Source organism: Lutra lutra, chromosome 14 (genome assembly GCF_902655055.1).
Source record: "Lutra lutra chromosome 14, mLutLut1.2, whole genome shotgun sequence".
In the NCBI taxonomy this organism is placed as follows: domain Eukaryota; kingdom Metazoa; phylum Chordata; class Mammalia; order Carnivora; family Mustelidae; genus Lutra; species Lutra lutra.
This window is the reverse complement of record NC_062291.1, coordinates 13,199,747-13,221,635: the sequence shown is the minus strand read 5'-3', so window position 1 is coordinate 13,221,635 and position 21,889 is coordinate 13,199,747. Positions and strand designations below refer to the sequence as shown.

At 38.5% G+C, this 21,889-nt stretch overlaps 1 protein-coding gene across 6 annotated transcripts in view; it reads left to right on the top strand.

The window, feature by feature from the left end:
- Positions 1-8,971: 8,971 nt before the first annotated feature.
- The window catches only part of LIPF (lipase F, gastric type), a 31,496-nt gene continuing 18,578 nt past the window's right edge, over positions 8,972-21,889 (top strand). The window contains exons 1-3 of one of the 6 annotated variants that reach the window (XM_047703018.1): positions 8,972-9,011; positions 17,302-17,524; positions 19,924-20,091. The gene's annotated coding sequence lies outside the window, so the exon portion shown is untranslated. Of the gene's footprint in view, positions 9,012-15,299; positions 15,329-17,301; positions 17,533-19,923; positions 20,092-21,889 lie in introns of those variants that run through there. The other 5 variants (XM_047703014.1, XM_047703015.1, XM_047703017.1 and 2 more) reach the window with 5 other exon arrangements.

The following is a 21,889-nucleotide window of genomic DNA, read 5'->3' as shown; positions in this document are numbered from 1 at the left end:
GATAACTCATTGATTCATGCCCTTGTGGTGTGTAGATTTTGCTGTTTTTGTTATACATCAACCCAGAAGTTAAGAAATAAAAGAAAAATAAAGAGCTTAGTTATAATTATGGGAAAAAATTCAGTTAAGTGATTCTTAGGGGATGACTAATTATAATGGGAATGTAGTGAATTCACTAGCGGGGTGATATAGGAAATATTAGAGATAAAGAACCCTTAACACTTGTTATGAGAAAATGGTAGCCAAAAGAATTTTCAGAAACTTAAACATGACAGTCTTATTCAGTCTCCCTATGAATAAAGTATAGTCAATAATAACTAAGGAAATGACACTATTTTTTTTAAAGATTTTATTTTTAAATAACCTCCACACCCAACATGGGGCTCGAACGCATAAACCCAAGATCAAGAATCACATGCTCTACAGACTTAGCCAGCCAGGAACTCCAGGAAATCACATTATTATCTTATGGAATATTGAATATTTGTTCATGTCTTAAGAAGCTATATTGGCACATGTGAGGCATGACAAACACACACTGTTTTCTTCTACATTTGTTGTTATAACTTTCTCCCTTAGGACTTTATGTTTGCATTCTACTCTGATAGGGTTTGGTTTATATTTGCTTTGCTTTTTCTCATGCATTTACTCCTCCACTATCTTTCTCATAGATAATTATTTTCTCCCACATTCAAATATTTATTTAAGATCCCTATTGTTTAAGCACATGCTCTTGGTGCTGGGCTGCCTTACTGAGAACAGAGAGAACATTAAGAGCTGGAAACCTCTGTATCTTCTCCCTCTAAAGCATAGAATCCCTTCATTTCTTCATCCTTTCTTTCCACACTTCCCTACTTTTTAAAAATTATAGTCCATGATCCTGTTGATTCTATGACCTGTACCCATATTCTTTCTCTTCCCCCTTTCTTTCTCTTCTAGGATCTCGTTCTATTTATCATCTCCCTTTTGCATCTTCAATCATTTTTTGTTTACAACGTCATTTTCTCTCATCAAATGATATGCTTAGGTCTTCACAGAACTGACTACGTAACTTACAGAGTTCAGTACAAAAGCAAACCCAAGGACCCTTGTTTTAAAATTACTAAGTTTTTCAAGGACAAAGTGATGGTAATGCATTAAACCAAGGATGGGCTCTTTTTAATGTGGGATGCTGTGTCACTTTGCAGGTCCCACCTTCATGATACCATCACATGTCTTCATTGACTTAAATGAAAATCTATTCAACTGCATTGCCCTCTGTAACTGCTCTTCTGCTTTAGTCCTTGTTTCCAGGATAGCAATGCAAGGTACCCTCTCCTGAAAAGAGATCACATCTTCTTGATAATGCAGTAAGAAGGAGAGGATGGGAAAACTTAGAAATTAATTAACCGTGAAAATAAAGTAGTTATTCAGTTTAATAGGAATGTGTTGTAGCAAAGTGTGATCACTCAGTGAATATAGTTGTCACTAAATCAACCTGAAATAGATGTATTTATACATGTCAACCATCTCATTTACACCTTCCAAAGACTTACTTAAGAATCACCTATTTTGGGGCACCTGGGTGGCTCAGTCAGGTGGCACCTGACCTTCGGCTTAGGTCACAATCTCAGGGTCCTGGGATCAAGCCCTGCATCAGGCTCTCTGCTCACCAGGGAGCCTGCTTCCTCCTGTCTCTCTCTGTCTCTCTCTCTGCCTGCCTCTCTGTCTACTTGTGATCTCTGTCTGTCAAATAAATAAATAAAATCTTTAAAAAAAGAATTACCTATTTAAAAAATGCTAAATTTTCCTAGTATAATGCTGACTTTTAGCCTGTCTTTACTTATAAAACTACTCTTCTCTTACGCTCCACTCCTGAACCTCCTAGAGAGATAACACGGACTGTCTTGGAAAGGACTAAGGCTGGAAGTGTCCTAGAATGTCTGGTATGGTGTGAACAAGGGGAAGATAATAGAATGTGGACATCAAGGTGATAGCAGGAGGTAAGTCACATGGTGCAGCATCTTAGAAGCCATTGTTAGAATGTAAGATTTCCTTAGAATGGAATGAGGAGCCATTGCTGTGGTTATAGTTGGGAGGGACATGGTCTGGCTAAACATGTCTTCAAAAGGGTCATTCTGGCTCTTTCATTAGAATGGACTCAAGGAGACTCGAGTGAGAGCCAAGAGACCAGTTAAGAAGACATGGCAGTAATCTTCAGGGAACAGTGATGGCTTGCTGAGTGGAACCGGTGCAGGTGTAAAAAGTAAATTATTGTGCTAGCTAATGCAATAAAACACTACAAAGAAAAAAATAAAAGGTATGCATATTGGGAAGGAAGAAATAAACTATCTTTGTGTGCAGATGACATAATTGTCTATGCAGAAAATATGAAAGAATTAAAAAAAAATACCTAGAAGTAATAAACAATGACAGCAAGATTGTAGGATACAATACTAATACACAAAAGCCAATCAATTCCTTATATGCCAGTAATTAACCACTGGAATTGGAAATTAAAGGCATAATATCATTTAAATAACACCCAAAAATAAAATACTTAGATATAAATATCACAAAAGCAGTACAAGATCTATATTAGAAAGACTACAAAACTCTGATGAATGAAATAAAAAAACTAAACAAATGCAGAGATATCACATGTTCATGGATAGGAGGACGCAATGTTGTCAAAATGTCAGTTCTTCCCAACTTGATCTATAGCTTTCATGCAATCCCAATCAAAATCACAGCAACATATTTTGCAGATATTGAAAGACTTATTTTAAAGTTGTGCTATATGGAGAGGCAAAAGAGCTAGAATAGCCAACACAACACTGAAGGAGAAGTATGATGTTGGAGGGTCAACATTACCTAACCTCAAGACTCACTGTACTTACTTATAAAGCTATAATAATCAAGACAGTGTAGTATTGGTGAAAGAATAGATAAATAGATCAATGGAACAAAATAAAGAGCCCAGAAACAGACTTCTGTAAATATAGCCAACTGATCTTGGACAAGGGAGCAAAGGCAATGCAATGGAGCAAAGACTCATTTCCACAGATGGTGTAGGCACACACATCCACACACACAAATAAATCTAGACACAAAAATTAAATCAAAGTAGATCCTACCTGAATATGAAATGGAAAACTGTAAAACTCCTAAAAAATAACACAGAGGAAGCATAGATGACCTTGAATATGTAGATGACCTTGAGTATGTAGATGACCTTGGATATGTAGATGAGTCCTTAGATACAACACCAAAGACTTGATCCATAAAAGAAACAATGGAGCTCAAGCCCCATAAAATTAGAAATTCTGCTCTGTGAAAGACCATGTCAAGAAAATGAGAAGATAAGAACAGACTCGGAGAAAATACTTGTAAAAGCACACCTGATAGAGGACTGTTATCCAAAATATACAAAGAACTTTTCAAATTGAACAATAAGAAAAATCAGGTTTTAAAACCTGATTTTAAAAACGGGCCAAAGATCTGAACAGACACCTCACCAAAGATGATATACAGGTGGCAAATAAGCCTATGAAAAGATGTTCCACATCATATGTTATCAGGGAAACACAATCTAAAACAACAATGAGAAAACACTGCACACCTATGAGAACAACCAAAATCTGCAGCTCTGTCAGCATCAAATACTAGTGAGAACATGGACAAGGAGGAATTCTCCTTCATTGTTAGTGGACACATGAAATGGCATAGCCGCCTAGAGGACATTTTGACAGTTTCTCACAAAACTAAACATAGCCTTACCATACAACCCCGCAATTTCACTCCTTGATATTTATACACAAAAGTCTGCAGCAGCGGGGCGCCTGGGTGGCTCAGTGGGTTGGGCCTCTGCCTTCGGCTCGGGTCATGATCCCAGGGTCCTGGGATCGAGCCCCGCATCGGGCTCCCTGCTCAGCGGGGAGCCTGCCTCCACCTCTCTCTCTGCCTGCCTCTCTGCCTACTTGTGATCTCTGTCTGTCAAATAAATAAATAAAATCTAAAAAAAAAAAAAAATCTAAGGATTCTCCTATAAAAAAAAAAAGTCTGCAGCAGCTTGCAATTCTTTCTGGTACATCCATTTTACTCAAATAGTAAATTATCTCAATTTTCATTGTATTGTGCCCATGTAAGGACTAGAACACAAAAGTCATATAAGTGTTGAATGTCAACTGAGAACTTGCAACTTCTCACTTGAGGACTCCCACCAGAGTGTGGCAGGATGAGGAAACCATTCTCCCATGAGTCTAAAGTTGGAGAGCACTAGTGAGAGTTGGGTGTTTATTTGGTGGGAGAGGGAACTGTGGTATACGGGAGGATATTTTGTATCTGACTCTCAAGGGGGGAAAACACCCTGATTTGCAGAGTTTGCCTATCTTCCTGGTGAAAATAATTCTTGGCAGAACTGCTTTCAAGCTACCACCTTGGAGGGGCTCCACGCAGAACTGGTGAAGGGAATGCACCCTCGGTTCTCCCCCAAACTATAGGAACAGGTCCCAGCACTGCATGGGAATCGGGAAGAGGCTAGAAGTTAAGGAAGATCATGGAGAGTAGTCCTCTCTGCTGAACTTTATCCTGCCAACAACAGAGAGACAGAGTGTGTTCTAGAACTATGGATTGGGTCTCATGTTATAATTTAGAAATTTCTCTTCTTGAACAACAGGAAGGAAAGGCTGTCTCCGAGACCAAACTGAACAAAGATGACTTGGTAAGAATGTAACAATCCAGATGAGAGAAAGAAAGGACTGGATGGAGGAAAGGTAGCAAAGGGGAGACTGATCATGATAACAGCTCCTTTTATCCCCAATTAATGAATTCATCCAACAGTTCCTTCCTGAGCACTCGCTATGTGCTAGGCGCTCTGCTAGTCTCAGGGAGACAGATTTAAGGAAACACAATCTGTTCTAAGGGATGCTATATTCTAATAGGTTGAGACAGACCATAAGTAAAAGAAACAGGGAAATCATAGATGGGGTTGGAAAGGGATATGTGCAATGGGGAAAAATACAGTGAGGGGTGGGTGGTATCAGACTAGTGTTAAAATTTTTGTAAAGATGTTCCGGTTAAAGTTTCACTGAGGCAGTGGCATCGCACTCAAGACTTGAAGGAAATGTCTGAATGACAGTTTTATCATAAGCATAAATTAGATCTAGTAGTGGAGAACACATTGAACGTTCAGCACGGTCCAATGCACAACTCAGAGTTCCCATTTTCACCTCCTAGGTAGGGGCTGCCGCTGATAGCGGAGACTACAAGGTCACATACTTGGGTGTGGAGGGAAAGGGAAGGAGTGTTTGCTCTCTCTGACACTCAGCAAAATGCTCCAGTGGAGGGCAGGACAAGTGAGGGTCAGCAGGAGTACCCCAAGATAAGGGGCTTAGTGGGGTGAGAGTGACACAGGGAGAAAGCCAAAGGACAAATATTACCTTTTACACTTTGGCTAACCTTGTCATTGTGAGAGAGGTTTTCAGGAAAGCAGGAGTTCCAGGCTGGACTCAAAAAACCATGCAGGGTCTGGTTAACATGTTTCTCATGAACCTTTTCTATTTTCCTCTGTCCACCCACCAGTTTCTCGTGCAATCCGAAATGCAAATACTGTTTTGGAGATTTGTTAAAGTATGTGCTCCTCTCTACTGGCATTTAGGGATTCTTGGATCAGACAGTTTAGATGTTTCTGGGCTTTGTAACTTCAGATCAGAAGTCTGCTATCTCAGAAGTATCTCCATGCTCCCCCCCTCCACGCAGTGGCTTTTCCCCTTAGAATGGGTGAGCAGGGAGGATTTCTCATTTAAGAGTGAGATCTCAGGGTGCCTGCAAGGCTCAGTCTGTCAAGTGTCCAACTGTTGATTTCGTCTCAGGTCATGATCTCAGGGTCCACACTCAGCGCAGAGTCTGCTTGGGACTCTCTTTCCCTTCTCCTTTTACCCGTACCCCTTAGGTGCTCTCTAAATAAATAAATAAAATCGTTAAAAAAAAAAAAAAAAAGAAGAGTGAGAACAAAAACCCTATCAAAAAGAATTACAGACCAATATCCCTGATGAACATGGATGCCAAAATACTCACCAAAATACTAACCAATAGTACTTTAAAAGGATTATTCACAACAAGGTGGGATTTATCCCTGGGATGCAAGGGTGTTTCCACATTCACAAATCAATCAACATGGTACAGCACATCAATAAAAGAAAAGAACCATATGATCTTCTCAACAGGTACAGAAAAAGCATTGGACAGAATATGGCATCCTTTCTTGATTAAAACTCTTCAAAGTATAGGGATAGAGGGTACATACCTCCATATCATCAAAGCCATCTATGAAAAGCCCACAGCGAATATCATTCTCAATGGAGAAACTGAGAGCTTTTCCCTTAAGGTCAGGAACATGACAGGGATGTCTACTCTCACCACTTTTGTTCAACCCAGTACTAGAAGTCCTAGCCTCAGCAATCAGCTGAGAAATAACAAAAAGAAATAAAAAGCATCTAAATTGGTAAGGAAGTCACTCTCCCTCTTTGCAGATGACATGATACTTTATGTGGAAAACCCGAAGACTCCACCCCAAAATTTCTAGAACTCATTCAGCAATTCAGCAACATGGCAGGATACAAAATCAATGTACAGAAATCAGTTGCATTTCTGTATACCAATGATGTGACTGAAGAAAGAGAAATTAGGGAATTGATCCCACATTATCATTGTACCAAAAAACCATAAGATACCTAGGAATAAACCTAACCAAAGGGGTAAAGGATCTGTACTCCAAAACTACCAAACATTTATGAAAGAAATGGAGAAAGACACAAAGAGATGGAAAAACATTCCATGCTCATGGACTGGAAGCAAAAACATTATTAAAATGTCCATGCTGCCCAGAGAAATCGACACATTCAATGCGATCCCTATCAAAATACCATCAACCTTTTTCAGAGCTGGAACAAACAAACCTAAAATTTATATGAACCAGAAAAGACCCCGAATCACCAGGGGAACGTTGAAATGAAAACCGAAGCTGGTGGCATCACAATGTCTGACTGCAAGCTCTATTACAAAGCTGTGATCGTCAAGATAGTATGGTCCTGGCACAAAAACAGACACACAGACCAATGGAATGGAGTAGAGAGTCCAGATATGGACCCACAAATCGATGGTCAACTAATCTTCGACAACGCAGGAAACAAAACCCAGTGGAAAAAAGGATAGTCGCTTCAATAAATGTGTGCTGTTTGTTTTCCTTTAAGTGTGCTACATCCAAGTCCTTAATCAGATATAATTTGCAAATATTTTTTCCCAGACTATGACTTGTCTCTTCTTAAGTGTCTTTTGACACTTAAGTTTTAAGTTTTGATAAAGTCAATTCATCAATTTCTCCTTTTATGGATCATTCTTTTGATATTTGTATTTAAAAAATCTTTGTCTAATCCAAAATCACATTTTAACCATATTTTCTTTTATCATTTTTATAGTTTATGTTCTACATTTAAATCTATGATCCATTTTGAGCTAATATTTGTGTATCATGTAACCTATTCATTAAAGTTTGCTGTTTCATATATGAATAACTTTATTTTGGCGACATTTGTTGAAACAACTATCTTTTTCTCTCTGAAATGTCTCTGCAACCTTGGAAAAGTCAATTCCTCATAAAGATGTGGAATTATTTCTGAACTCTTCATCCTTATCTATTGATCAACTTGTGTATCATTATATCAATACTGTACTTTAAAATATATTTTGAAATCAAGTCATGTGAGTCTTGAACATGTTCTTTTTCAAAATTGTTTGTCTCTCTTGGTTCATTTGCTTTTTCATATATATTTTAGAGTTAGCTTGTCAAGAACTACAATAGGACCCTCCAGAGACTTTGACTGAGACTGTGTAGAATTCTATAGATTAATTTAAAGATAATTACACCCAGTACAGTAACACAAAATATTTCTTTTGAATATGATTTATTTCTCCATTGATTTGGGTATTTTTCATTTCTTTCTTTTTGTATAGTTTCTGGCATATAGATCTCATACCCATTTTTTAAAAACTTATCATTAAATATTTCCTGTCTTCTACTGTTATTGTAAGTGTATTTTTTATTTTATTTTTTCAGTGTTCCAAAATTCATTGTTTATGCATCACACCCAGTGCTCCATGCAATATGTCCCTCCTTAATACTCACCACCAGACAGAGGGGGAGACAAAGCATGTAAAGGTATTTTTAAAATATTTCCATTTGTTTTAGCTAACATATAAAAATACATTGGATATTTTTGCATCCTACAACCTTATTAAACTCACATTATTTCTAACAGCTTTTGGGGGTAGATTCTTTGGGATTTTTAACAGCGGAAATTGAAAGGAAGATTCCTTTTCAATCTTAGGCCTCTTTTTTTTTTTTTTTTTTTGGTCTTTCTATATTGCACTAACATACAGGTGGTGCTATGCAGGTGATGATGCTGATACAGGTGGTGAAAGGAGACATCCTTGCTTTGTTCCATATCTCGGAAGGAAAACACTCAGTTTTTTCACAATTAAGTATTCACACCTACACCTATTAAATACTCACACTTATTTCTAAAAGTCAGACACACTGATAAATAAAATTTTTTAAGTTCCTAACTTTTAGACAAATAAAGCAAACCAAGAATTAACTATTAACTTAAAAAACTTTGTAAGTATAATATCTCGCAGAGATTTCAAGATATTAGTATGCCAGGATACTGAGCCAGGGGTATAAGAGATACAGAGATAAAATTAGACTAATGGACAGTAAGATTTGATAAAGTAATCAATTTAGCTTTACCTGACCACTGATTTTATTTTTTTAATAATATATATTTTATAAAATAAAATGTTTATAGTAAATACATTTTACTAGTTTGATTTTTATTTATTTAAATAGCATTCCATTCCTGTAAGTGTAATTACTTTTATGATTGAATCTGGTGTGACTGGCCTTCCCTATTCTTTTTTTTTTTTTTTTTTTTTGCCTTCCCTATTCTTAAGTACATTGGTCTACATGAGAGGTAAGTATGGATTTTTTTTTTAAGATTTTATTTATTTATTTCAGAAAGAGAGAGAGACAGAGCACAGGCATGAACAGGGTCAGGGACAGAGGGAGAAGCAGACTTATCGCTGAAGGGAGCCCCATGCGGGACCCTGGGATCATGACCTGAGCCAAAAGCAGATGCTTAACTGACTGAGCCACTGAGGCACTCAAAGTGTGTATTTTTTTAATGTCCCCAAAGGACACCTAAATTTTAGTGCAGTTTTATTCTTTTTAGTAATTAGAGAAAAGAAAGTTGAGATTCTATGTGGACAATAATTTCTCAGTTTTCCATTTGACTCCTTTAGTGTCATTTCTTTGTGATACTTCCTTAAGAAAAAATGTAATTCTTGAATTTTAAAAAGTTTAAAAATAGTAGGCAATTTCTGGTGATCACAAAATGTCAGAGGACCTAGCTAAAAGACTTCTATGTTAAATATCAAAGTCTATAGTTGGGTCTTTTCAAGAAATAAAACTAAGATTGTTTGACAACAAAGAAACTAATAATCTCACTAAATGTGGGCTCTGAAGTTGCTTATTTAGCATTTCACTGTTCCCAGCAGAATGTTTCAGAAAATAAATTTGCCAAGTCTTTAGAATTCTGCCAGTTAATGCTCTGAATGCTCCAGTGCATATGACAACCCTTGATTTCCACTCATGTATCTCTAGATATTTGAAGATTCCAATCTTCTGATTTCCTCCAAGGCACAAAATTTCCAGTCAAGTTGTTAGCTTACTAATTCAAGATCTATAGACTCTTGAACACTAACTCCCTCCAGTGCCAAACATCCCATGTGACTTCCATGATTTTGGAAATCTGAGCCAACACTTCTGATCCTAGGAAGACTCATTAAGTCATAAAAAGAAGCAAGTTTATAAGCTGAGTTTGGAGATTGGCCTCTCATTTGCTTTGCCCTGAAAATTTTCTCAGAAGTCGTTGGCTGGCAAGTGAACTACTTACACCTGCTGGCTTTATAGGGGCCCAATCCAGTGCGACTGGTGTGCTTGTAAGAAGAGGAAGCTTGGACACAGACAGGTACAGAAGGAACATGATGTAAAGACACAGGGAGAAGGCGGTCATCAGCAAACCAAGAAGAGAGGGCTCAGATGAAACCAACGTTGCCAGTACCTTGATGTCTGACTTCTACTGCTATGGTTCAAGACACCCAGACTGTGGTATTGGTCATGGCAGCCCTAGTAAGCGAATGCAGTGACTTTTGTTAAATGCTGCAGAGAACCCTCAGGGTCACCCAGAAGGTGAACTGTATATAAAACCTGAAGCTCTTCTCCTAGCTTCTCCAGTCACTAACTGTACACCCTTAGCCAAACGAACGTCGCTGAGCTGGTTCAATTAGAGGTGTCAGTTACAGGTGATCCCTACTGACTGTCTCACAGGTTGGCTCTAGAGATTGTATATCCTAATACAAGTGAAAACACATAAAATATACAACGTGTCTTCTGAAGCTAACAGAGTCTTAATATTTTTTAATCTCTTCAACCTACTCTAAGCATTGAATGACACAACCAAAGACAACTTTGTTCTCACGCTTTTGTCATATATTTGACACTGACTGAGCGGCAGATTCTGTTTCTAAACTCTTAGTCAACATATCCAAGAGTTTTCTCTCACCAAAGTAGTTTTCCATAACACTATCCCAGTACCTCTCTCTTGGCCAATGCACCCTCAATTTCCTTCCTCCACTGTCCCCACTTGCCTCCATTGTTTTGTTAAGGACCCTTCTAAACTTGCCTTACCCAAGTGGGGGCAGCACTGGAAGAGGGCAGGGACAAGTCTCAGCAGGGTTAGGGCAGGACTCCTTGAATCTAAGAGTAGATCAACACCCTTATCTCTGGACCTAAAGGATCAATTCAAGACAAATTGACCAGAATAGGAAAATAGCTATCAACCCAAACTGGTCTTTATCTAGAAATTCCAAAACACACCTCTCTTTGTTTTTTTGAGAGTGCCAACAAAGCAGATCCGGTTTGATTTTTAATCATCTATTTTACTGTTGCTTTAAGGATTAGGAATAAAAATATTGTCTCTCCCTTATTCTGCACTTGTGTGTAGAAGGGCACCAAAGCTTGCCAGGTATAGTGGGCCTGCTCTGATATGGAACTTTTCACTGGCCCACACACAAGGGGCCTTTTTTCCAGAAGCTATATGTATATATATATATATATATATATATATATATATATATATATATATTTTAGCTATATATTTTAACACCAACTCACTTTCACTAATAATAAAAATAACGTAAATAAAATACACCTTCTCTTCTAATGAAACAGTTTTACAAAGACCCAATGTTGCTTCCAAGTGCGATTATTCATGAAAATTCTTTATGTTCATTTAGCTTGTTCCTCCACGGTACTGTGTGACGAGGGCTGCACTGTGGATGGAAAAAAGTCCTGTGTCTGAAACTAAAGATGTCAGCAACATACTGTGTCAGATTCCTAACCTCATTCACCTTGTATCTATACCTTCTACAACCAATTGGATTGGCTTGTAGTGTAGTGTAGACATGAAGCACTTCAGGATATTAAGTATGAAATTTACAAAATTATTGACCTAATAAAGAAAACTCTACCAGATGCAAAGTTCTGGAATTTTCTTAATTGACAATGGAATTTTTTTCCTTAATGCTATTGTTTATTTTTCATGTTCTTTTACAATTATTTCTTAAGTTTGACTGTACTATTTTGGTTTTACAAAATAGTTACAGAAATCGGGGCACCTGGGTGGCTCAGTGGGTTAAGCTGCTGCCTTCGGCTCAGGTCATGATCTCAGGGTCCTGGGATCGAGTCCCGCATCGGGCTCTCTGCTCAGCAGGGAGCCTGCTTCCCTCTCTTTCTCTCTCTCTGCCTGCCTCTCTGTCTACTTGTGATCTCTCTCTGTCAAATAAATAAATCTTTAAAAAAAATAGTTACAGAAATAATCATTACTATATCTATCATCAATACTATTTTTTCAGTGCTGACATTGAATTCATAGTATGCATAAAATAACCTTCTACATCATCTTTTTTTTTCTTTTGTTTTCTTCTTCTTCTTTTTTTTTTTAACCTAGAGGGAATCCTTCTATCCTTGTAAATATTCTGCTTTTCATTGCCATTCAGTCTTATTGGACATGTACTTATTGAGCATTTTGTTAATTGTTATATGAAGGATTGTTAGACATGACCCTAGTCTCAATGATATATTTTTTAAAATATTTATTTATTTATTTGTCAGAGAAAGAGAGAGTGAGAGAGCACAAGCAAGGGGAGCAGCAGGCAGAGGGAGAAGCAGGCTCTCTGTTGGGCAAGGAACCTGATGTGGGACTTGATCCCAGGACCCTGGGATCATGACCTGAGCCAAACTCATAGTCTCAAAGAGTATTAACTTTTCTATAGATGAAGGATAAATTTGAGAATTTAATGGAAATCATGGAACTACTCACCTTAGAAATCTACATATTTACATAGGCCCCAGGTCATGAACATTTGTCCCTTACAATGTCAGTGTCAACTATTCAGAGTAATGAGGTTTCTAAGAGGAAGTTTCTAGGTTTCTAAGAGGAGCTGTAAAGACAACGTTATCACTGCCAAGTGATAAAGAAACTGGAATTTTATGGGGACAGTCAAATAAACTCATTTCCTAAGCACCAAGAGTTGTCTCCTGTATTTGTGAAATGATGCAGGAAATAAGCTAATTCATTAATATCTAAAATACTAAGCACCTGCTGATTGAAAAGCCCTTTGCCATGTTCTATAGTGATATAAATATGTGTTCTAATGGAGTTCATCTCGTTGAGTTAATAAAGCATTTTCGGAAGTCATTAAGAAGCAATACAGAACAGCAGAGACACATGAGCCAAAATGAATTTTACTGTCACCAAAGTACAATAGAAAATCATAAGAAAAAGAGAGATCAGTTGGCAATGGGAACTTTAGGAACACTCCACTCCTCAAACATAAGAGTTCTCCAAAAAATATCCCTATTCTGTTGATGAAATACATTCTTTTCTGTTTGAATTCCATTCAAACAGATGGTGGGCGCCATTGCAAATTTTCAAGCCAAAAAGTGATACCATTTAGCTTGCACTTTGGACTCAACCTGGGCTCATCCAACTGGTTTCATACATGCCAACTGACTCAAAGCAGGAGCGGTCACCTCTACTTTAAAGCCAAATTCAATGCTGAGCTACAACATGGGTGTGAGTCTTCATGGAAAGCCCTTCTGAGCTGGAAAGACCAGGATTAAGAGCAGTGAATGTTGGCAGCAAATGTGGGAGGAGGCCACAAATCATGCTCTGAGGGGTGAGAGAATTTGGAATACCCACAAGAGGACAGATGTCTCGGAGCGAATAATTTCCTGTTCTATCGCATTGCATGTGAATGTCAGAGTGGAGTGGAAGCTCTTAGACTATTTGATCCAACCAAGAAGCCGTGAAAGTGTGAAGGAGTCATGAACCACATGCTTCACTCACTTCTCCCATCTTGGGGCAACAAATAAGGCAAAATACCTCAGAATATGAGGGAAGATTATGGCCACTTCTTAGAAAGTGGCCATAATGTGGGCCTGCCGCAGGGCTGTATTTGATTCCACATTTGATTTACAATCCAGGGGACACTGTGACTCAGTGGGAAGGCCACTAGGCCAATTAGGCATCTGCACGGAACAAAATTAACATCGACCCTTCCTCTCTACAAATATAAAAATCAAATTGACATGGATCACAAACCTAAATGTGAAAAGGTAAACCAATAAGATTTTTAGAGGAAAACAGAATTCCATGACCTTGGTGCAGGCAAAGATTTTTTACATGTGACAGAGAAGCACCATTCATCAAAATGAATGCTCGTTTCACCAAAAGATACCATTCAGAGACTGTGAAAGCAAACCCCTAGGAAACTAGGAGAAAATATTCATGCCACATGCATCTGACAAAGACCGACATCCAAAATATAGGGACAATTCCCACAAATCAATAATAAAAAGAATTCAATTAAATCAACTGAATGATGGAAACAGAAACTTCAAAAGAAGATCAAAATGTTTAGTAAGTCTACGAAAATGTCTTTTATTATTAATCAGGGAAAGGAAAATTAAAACCGCAATGAAATATCATTTCACAGCTACCGGAATGTTTAAAAGGGAAAGGAATGACCGTACTATGTGTTAGCGAGTATATAGAAAAACTGGAACTCTCATTTCTTGCTGGAGGAGGTGTAAGTTAGCACAACTCTGGAAAACTGTGTGTCAAAATCTAATGACCTTAGAGGTGCACATATCCTAATGAAACAGTAATCCCATCCCTAAGAATGGACCCAGTAAAGGAGAAATCTATGTCCATCAAAAGACAAGGATAGCAACTTCATTCGTGAGTGCCGAGAACTACCTCTGAGCAGAAGAGTGGATGAATTGTGGCAAATTCGTACAATCACAGACTGTAGAATTAGAAAAAGAACAAATCACTTGTATGGGAAGGAACGACGGGTGCAGCTCACAGAAATAATGTTGGACAAGGGCGCCTGGGTGGCTCAGTGGGTTAAGCCGCTGCCTTCGGCTCAGGTCATGGTCTCAGGGTCCTGGGATCGAGTCCCACATCGGGCTCTCTGCTCAGCAAGAAGCCTGCTTCCCTCTCTCTCTCTCTGCCTGCCTCTCCGTCTACTTGTGATCTCTCTCTGTCAAATGAATAAATAAAATCTTTAAAAAAAAAAAACCTTTTAAGAGATTATGCTGAGTGAAATAAGTCAAGCAGAGAGAGTCAATTATCATATGGTTTCACTTATTTGTGGAGCATAACAAATAGCATGGAGGACAAGGGGAGATGGAGAGGAGAAGGGAGTTGAGGGAAATTGGAAGGGGAGGTGAACCATGAGAGACTATGGACTCTGAAAAACGATCTGAGAATTTTGAAGGGGTGGGGGGTGGGAGGTTGGGGGCACCAGGTGGTGGGTATTGTAGAGGGCACGGATTGCATGGAGCACTGGGTGTGGTGCAAAAATAATGAATACTGTTATGCTGAAAAAAATAAAAAAATTAAAAAAAAAAAACCTTTTAAAGAAATAATGTTGGACAAAAGAAGCATGACACAAAGAATACAGCCTAGAGAATTCCACTGATAGGGAGTTTTAAAATGTGCAAAACAAACCCATCCATATTGTCTAAGTCAGAAAGCAGTTACTTCCCGAAGGAGAGGGAGATAAGAACCTCCAAGGAGCCTAAGAGATCCTTATGGAATTTTGGAAACGTTCCATATCTCCACCTGGACCGTGGTTACTCGAATATGGACATGTACACAAAGTAATCAAACGTGGACCCGATATGTATATACTTTATCATTTGTATATACAGTTCAATAAGAAATCAGTATAAGAACACCGTATCTGTCCTCACCATACCTGACCCTTTAGTGACCCTGAAGCCAGTTAGTCACACTTTTTCATTACAGTCTCTTGAGGGGCCCAAATCTGTTGTGAGACCTACCTGGCAGCTCTTTGTGAGGTCCCTTTGCTAAGGACCTTTTGGTGTCTAGGCACTGCCATGCCTTAGAGCTCAGTCTGGGACCATCTTCCCTTCTCTCTCTGCAATTTCTCCCTGGGTTGGTGGTTTTCAGGTCTCAGAAATGCATCAGAATTAACATAAAGTGGTTTTGTTGTTGTTGTTGTTGTTGTTGTTGTTGAATGCCAAGGTTTGGTTAGCACCCTAGGGCTGATTCAGTGGATGGGGACTGGAGACTCGCCATCAGTACTTAAAAGTTTTCTAGATGATTCCATGTGTAACCAAAATTGAGAGCTGCTCTTCTAGGTGATCCCATCTGTAGATGCCATCTGTATACTAATCATGGCCACATTTGTATCTCCAATACAGTACTTCTTGAACTCCAGTCTCATATGAAAACTGCCTACTTATAATTATCATCAATGTGTCAAATATATAAAAAAATGAATGCGTTGGCTTCCTACCTTCACCCCTTACCTGTTCCTTCGTTACACTTCTCATCTATGCAGCCATCACCATTTCCCCCCAGACCATCAGAGCAAAAACCTTTGATCACCCTTGTTTCCTCTCTTACCTCCATCCCAATCCCTGCTAAATCAAATGGGTTAGCAAATTCTGTAAGAACAGAGTATATCTTGAATCGGTTCTTCTTACCTTCTCTACTAGCACTCTGATCAAAACCTGTATTATCTCTCAGTAGAACATTGCAGAAGTTTCCAACTGGTGTTCCTGTTCTTGTTCTTACCTCCCCCCACCATTTTTTTAAAAACATAGCTTCTAGGTTGATTGTTAATGCATATATAACAAGTTAAGGCCTTCCCCTGCTCAAAGCCTTTCAACTCTTCAAATGAAATCAGAATTGTTTATCACAGATTAAATGAGCCCCAGGAGTGGCTCCTGTCTCTCACCCTTGCCCATCAGATCCCTGCCACACCAGCCTCTTCGATGTCCTTCCAATGTGACAAGTCCTTTTGTACTTCATGCTCTTTGAACTTGCTCTTACCCCTGCCCTTTTTCACGGACTCTTCACAAGGCTGGCTATTTCTTGTCACCTGGCCCCGGCTCTGTCCTCGGAGAAACATTCCCAACCCGTCCTTCCTAAATAGTGTGGCTCTTCTCTTTCAAAGAGCCCTTGACTTCCTCAAGCCTTTGTACAATCCACCAAGACTTGTATCCATTTCTTTAACACCTTCCTGTGCCTCCAAACCAAAGCTTCTAGAGAGCATGAACCTGGCTTGCCCTTTGTAAGATCTTCTTTCTGGCTTCTGAGAGTTTCAAGCATATAATAAGCACTCAAGAGAAAAACTGGGGAATGAAGCCTTCAGCAATTGGTCAAATTGCTCATTATAAAAAATTTAAAGGATCATTTACTAAGAATTTATGCCATGCCTGATGCAATGGAGAGTGTAGAACTTACTTATTTTTATTGAAGCCATCTGAGAGGTAGGCACTATCATCCTGACTTTCCTGACTGTCCAAATCCATTGAGACAATAGGTGACTGTTGGACTTAGTGGGTTTGACCCTAAAGCTATCCGTTTAGACCTGTACTCTTCTTCCCTCTGCCCAGAAATAAGCATGAGAAATTCCCCCACTCTATATGGGACAGCACCCGCAGGCTGGTGTCACCTTAGGGGTCTTATGGACACTACTGAAAACACTATCTTCTATTTGCTTCTCTAGCTCTTTAAGTTTCCCAAACCATTTGCTTTTGTTTTATTTCCTTTGATCTCTGTTCATGGGTTCATCCAACTACCTATCTGTTATGTCTCTCAGCAGACACCATCTGGACAGGAAAACAGCTTAGATTTAAAATATGGAAAGTGTCAGTGCACAGGGACCAATAAGGACCTAGAACAATGAGGAGACGGAACCACTGACTCAACAGGGAGATTCAGATGTGACCACGGAGGTGACATTTGGAGTGAACCCCAAATCTTGAAGAAAAGATACGAAGCAACAAAAGAAAATCGGTATATTTCTGTGAGAAGCCCACCAGGTAGTTGGGTAGGTGTTGCTACTGTTATAGAGTTTATTACACAAACTAAGGCCCGGTGAGTAAGTGTTTTGCCTTGAGTCACCTAACATAAGGTTATATAGGTACAACAATTCCTCCTGCCCTTAACTTCTTCTCTCAACAGTTCAGTCTTACTCAAAGACACTTTCCACACCAGAGTCATGTTTTCATGTGTCCTAATTAAAGACACAAACATTAATTGCATCGGTGGATTCTGATAACGTCTAACCCAAAGACTGTGTCAAGGTGGTTTCCATGGAACAATTGGTACAACTCCTAAATTATGACTTTTCTTTCAGCAGCTTATAAATGGCTTTCTGTTATCATTAGTAAAATCTCTTATTATGAGCATAAAAATAAGAGATAGTAATAATTTAATACATATATTTTTCTTGTGTATATTTTGATATCCTCTTTTCATTTGATTTACATTCAATTAATCAGATTTTTAAAATATCCACCAGGTAGTTTAATATTATAAAGAGTATTTGGTATGCTTATGCATGTGTATAGATGACTTGGCAATTCTTTTTCTTTCCTTAATGATTTTTTTCATCAGATACCTATGGATTGTGTACTTTGTTCCAGACAAGGGGTAGGCACTGGGGATAGAATAGTGATTGAACAAGGTGAAGCCCTTACAGTTACAGAGTTTATGTTGTGTGTTGTGTGCCAGGGAAGAGATCTGACAAAGCCCATTGATCAGTAAGTCCTATGATAGGGATGACCATAGGGTTCCATTGCAGTGCATATAAAAGGACGAAGCCCAATATGGAGAAACGATAAGCACTGTCAGGAAAATACAGACTGAGCTGAGACCTGTATATACATGAAGGACAGTTGCAAGGGGAAAAGGACAGTGAGCAGTGTGAGGGAGGTTAGAGGGGCTGATATAGTACAGAAGGCAATATGTTTCCTCGTGGCCCTTAGTATATGCTGCACACTGGACCCTAACTCCCCTTTCCTAGTTTCTATGACTACCACAATTACCCCTAATGAATCAGAATTTAAGGTACTTATAAAGAAACAATTGGCCAATTGGCTGCATTGTTATGGCAAGAATTATGGGTCTCTTTAAAAGATCCCTAGTGTTTAGATATACCACACTCTGACTCCAAACGCTTTTCAGCTACAATAAAAGGCCAAGGGAACACGTCCTGCATTCTCTTTTTGCATGAGTACACATGATGACATAAAAAACGTGGTCAAGCTCTTTCCTTCCTGCTGGGGACGTAAATTCAGATTGCATTAGGATAGCAAGCAACACCTTCCCATTCCACATTGACCCTAGGAGATTGTGCGACTCTCTTTTCAAAAATCTCCTATTGTCAATGACAATCAACCAGAGCTGAGTGAAGCTGAGATATTAGAAACATAAGCATATGCAAATACTTGTGGTACTGGCTATGCCCTAACTTTTTCCTAGTTTGTTCAAATCAAGTACATCTGCTCAGTTGTATGATGGTACTTGGTGAAAGTTGCTGTCATAGCCCACCGTTGTGTTCCTTCCAGCAATGATTATTTCTTCACAATTTCTGCAGGTAATATAAGTGCTACTGAAAAAATGATGATTCCTAAAAATAAATTTGCAAACTATCTTAAGAAGTCAAAACACGATTCTCTTTTTCTCTCACTATAAGCTATGGGTGCTCATGGTGGTTATAAAGGATGAACTGTGTTTTTAAATATTAAGTTTTTTTTTAAAGATTTTATTTATTTGACAGAGAGAGATCACAAGTGGGCAGAGAGAGAGAGAGAGGAGGAAGCAGGCTCCCCGCAGAGCAGAGAGCCCGATGTGGGACTCGATCCCAGGACCCTGAGATCATGACCTGAGCTGAAGGCAGAGGCTTAACCACTGAGCCACCCAGGTGCCCCCTAAATATTAAGTTTTTAATTGCACAAGTCATTTATTAACACAATGACATTGTTCAAACTCCAAGTAATGATTTTATATGAAGAAAATGATACCATCCACATGTTTTTAAAGGGCAGCAGTGGGGTTTTCTATGTGAGCTAGATCATTATCTGCTGAGTTAGAGACCCTGATCAAAGACCATAATAAAACACTAATCCTTGCTGATTACATTCAATTGCAGGAGGTTATGTAAGTATCCAGTCAGAAGAGTTTATGTGCCATATTTTTAAAGAACAAGAGGAGGCCTTTTATTATCTTAGGTCCCTTTATCTGAGCTACACTACATAATCATTTGTCTTATACCTTTGGTTCAACATTCTTTATATGTTTAAGCTATCAAGAATCATTTTTAATGTTTCCTAAATCCCTTTTGGGCATGACTCCTTTGGCCAATATTTGTGTTTGTTAGAAATTAAAGGTGTGATCTCGATAATATGTGAAAATCAATGCAGTATTTGATTTTTAGGTTTGTCCTCTGATAATTAGATGATGTCCAGGTATTAAGATTAATGGAATGTAATCAGTGGCTGAGTAATTCTGGCCATTATTGGAAGTTTTGTATATAAGAAGGAAATGCAACGTTCACCAAGATACTAAACATCAAGAGAAATACGAGCTTGTTTCTGAGGAGATCGTGAGTATAACTTCTGCTGGGCAAAATTCGTATTTGAATTATTGAACTCATTTTTTTCCTATAAACCCTTGAATTTTTTAAGAGCTTTAATATTTGTTGCATATTCACCTATATAAATGTATATATATAATGTATATATATTCATCTATATAAATGTGTCTATTTAAGTTAAAGCTCATTCTTTAAAATCCTACTTATTTTTTCTTGGATTTTTTATTTATATGTGAACTTATTAATTACTAGATGACAGATTTGCTTATTACTTCAGCATTTTTATAGCGAATGCCTAATGTGAACATTTATCTCTCTCTCTTTTTTTTTTAAGATTTTATTTATTTATTTGACAGACAGAGATCACAGGCAGGCAGAGAGGCAAGCAGAGAGAGGAAGGGAAGCAGGCTCCCCGCTGAGCAGAGAGCCCGACGTGGGGCTCGATCCCAGGACCCTGGGATCATGACCTGAGCCAAAGGCAGAGGCTTTAACCCGCTGAGCCACCCAGGCGCCCCGAACATTTATCTCTCTTATTTTTCCTTCTGAGAAGCAAAAATCAGTTCTCTAGCATCATGAGTTAGCTGTATTAATATACTATATTGAATAATTTAATTTTATCCAAGTGCTATTGAATCAACCTTTATTAATACCATTGCTAAAATTCAGAGGCTACTAATGCATTTCTTCAAATTATACACCTCTCCAAATAACTTTAGACCAAATTATATAAACCCCTGGTCGATGTCCCAAGCAGCTCCTTATAGACGTTGGCCTTAGGGCATCCTAAAGAGGCCTTATAGTGGAGAACATAATCATTGGAGACAGACTACCTAGTCTCAAACATGGGGTCAATTTCTTTCAAGTTACCTGTTGGTAAAGCCCTTTTTTTAGCCTCACCTCACTTATCCATAAAATGGGGACTGAAATGCTATCTACTGCATAGGGTTATCATGAGAATCAAATGGGATGACTGTAATAGTAACTGTATTTATTCAGAGTTTATGATGTGCATGCCATGTTGTTAAGAACTTTCATTATCTTCGTGGGCTTGGATAATAACTTTGGGACATGCACCATTACTGGCTGTATTTTCTCAAAAAGGGAACCATCTCAGAGAAGGTAATTCAACATGTGTGACACCCTGCCCAGGACACAGTGAACCCTCTGCAGATGTTAGTTACTGGTACCATCTTAGAGCTGGCCCATGGCATTTTGAGTACACTTAACCTGCCCCTGAACGTCTCTGAGCTCATGTTTATGACTGGGTTGTTGGGACATCCTATAACTTAAACCATAGGTAAAGTGTCCTCACTTTACGATGCCAAATCACTTAATGAGGCAATAAAAGGTGAAAATTATGGCTCCTAGACATATTTGATCAGATCTTTCTGGTTTGAATGTTAAAACACTGTTGGTTGTTCTTTATGTATGAGTTTGTCCCTTTCTAAAATATCTTTGTAAAGACATGTAAAGACATTTGTAAGAGACACTACTATATCTAACCCTACAGTAAAGAAGTGGTCACACTTAGACCAGAGGGTCAGGTTGAGGTCTGGAGACCTTTAGTCTGGCTCTCCTGTAAGCTGCAAACTATACTAAGCGTTCTACGTGTATGATGACAAATGGTTATACTGCCTTTGTTGAAACATCAGCAACTGAGAAATCACCACTTTCCAAAGAATCCCACTTGAGTCCAATGACCCGAATCTTACAAAGCTCTTCTCTATACAGAATGAAAATCTTTCCATGTGTGACCTCCAAATACTGCTCCTAGTACTCACTAGTTTCTTTCTTTCTTTCTTTTAGA